The following is a 1959-nucleotide window of genomic DNA, read 5'->3' as shown; positions in this document are numbered from 1 at the left end:
TATTTGAGCAGACATGATACAAAGTTTAGACTAGTATTTTTAGTTGCTGCCTCCGTCTATACTCTTTGCAGGTCTCCTACCCGCTACCCGGCCAGCTCCTTGGCCCTAGTCAATTACCCGAGTAGTTGTGATCCCCGATCCAGGCGCCACCCGCAGCAAACGACACCTTGGGTCTTGTGGGGAATCATATAGAGCGGCCATCGAAATGGTGCCGCCCCCTTCCCCTTTCCCCCGACTCTCGATTGGCACGAAGACACACTCAAATACCCTCACCATCAAGTATTTGGGTTTCCGGTTGTCTTATGTTAAGAATCTTCGAAATGTTAAGTCCTTTTACCTTCTATAATTTTTGCCGTACTATTGACATCAAACGTTGTTTGTGCACTTTAATGTAACAGGAAAAATTTGTTTCTAAAACGGCAACGTTATTGTGCACACCCAGAAAAAGTGTGTAAGGTTTTACACATGCAATTTGTCCAATTCTAGGAACTTACTGCATCCGGTGTTGATGTGCGCGAAAATGTTGTCTCTTTTTGAGCAAAATTGTCCCTTAACATGTGAAGAATGCTGCGCAGAAACCTACTGAGCGAGTCACTTTTCGATATGAAAATAAGAAGAAGATAGGCGCCCTGTGACTTGCAACCAAAACAAAGAAGAACGCTGGTCTCCATCTTCGCGTTCACGCAACTATAATATAATCACTTTTGCTCATACATTGTTCATACATGAATCGTCCATTTCTTGAACTTGTTGTCAGTAACAACAAAATAATGAATATCATGTTGTCATTATAAAGTTTCCATAACCCTCATAAACAAAGAATATTAGAATGAGCCAAAGCCAAAAGGTGTCACGATAAACGGCGACTGATTCTTTACAGTGTCGCTTTGGCCCCTCCGCGTTATCTGAATCATATTCGTAGATTTTCCCGGCGAGCCGCAGTGCCTCGCTGGCAATGCCCTCCACGCTCCCTGCCGAGGGGCGGAACTAGTCCCCGCTTCCCCCAGCTTCCCCCCCCCCCTTTCCACCACCGCCCCTCACCGCCGGCGCTCAATATCAGAGCTCCACACTGTTGGAGCAGACTCGGTCCCCTACCCCGGCGAGCAGCCTCCCCTCGCCGCCCCCGTGCCGCCTCCGTGCCGCCTCCGTGCCGCCTCTGTGCCGCCCCCGCTCCGCCCCCGCGTCCCCAGCGCTGCCTACCGCCCCGCTCAGCCTCCCTCCTCGCCGCCACGCCTTGCCCCACCCCCACCCCATTTTCCCTCCTCAGCGGCCCGCGCCACCAAATTACAATTCTTTCCGCTGCGATCATCAGCTCTTGATTCTGTGCGGGCGGTGCGGGCCGTGCGACTGCGCTGGACGCTTTGCCGGCAGGTGGCCAGGAGCTCAGCGGTACTGCCAGTCACCACAGTCACCCCTCCAGGAACGTTTCCGTTCGTGAACCATCAACCATATTTATTATAATATGATAAGAATTTTAAAGATAAATTTCTGTACAGGTCGCCCCAAGAAGTGCATGCTGACACAATAAGATCAAATTCACTCTTGAAACATGGCAATGTTGTCTTTGGAGTGAGATTTTTTAGCAGATACATTTACAACATTTCAGACTGAAACTTAGCATAAATATAAATGAGCGAACTTGCTTGTTCTGTCGTGTTGTAGAGGCACAAGGCAGACCGTTAAAGATTGTGTATAGGGCGAGGGCGAGCCAATTTCGTCGGTGTTTGCTGCGTGCTACGTGCGCGAGCCCCTATATCAGCCAACCTATTTCTTGTTTCAGGTGCATTTGTTTTTGTTTCAAGTAAAGGCTGACACCGGCTGACACGCTTTGTTTCAAGGTTTCAAGCGTAAATTTCATCTTGTGTCCGCCTTCACTTGCATTAAAAACAAAAATGCACATGAAACAAATAAACAAGGTTCTTAGGTTTGTACACACACACACACAGCACTTTGATTTCG

At 48.7% G+C, this 1959-nt stretch overlaps 1 protein-coding gene across 2 annotated transcripts in view; it reads right to left on the bottom strand.

The window, feature by feature from the left end:
• The window catches only part of LOC113208717 (uncharacterized), a 13565-nt gene that overhangs the window by 9713 nt on the left and 1893 nt on the right, over positions 1–1959 (bottom strand). The gene's annotated exons all lie outside the window — the stretch shown is intronic.

The sequence above is a fragment of the Frankliniella occidentalis genome, unplaced genomic scaffold, assembly GCF_000697945.3.
Source record: "Frankliniella occidentalis isolate FOCC.00 unplaced genomic scaffold, Focc_3.1 Scaffold143, whole genome shotgun sequence".
NCBI classification, from domain to species: domain Eukaryota; kingdom Metazoa; phylum Arthropoda; class Insecta; order Thysanoptera; family Thripidae; genus Frankliniella; species Frankliniella occidentalis.
The sequence above is the reverse complement of the archived record's forward strand: the minus strand, read 5'-3'. Positions and strand labels throughout refer to the sequence as shown.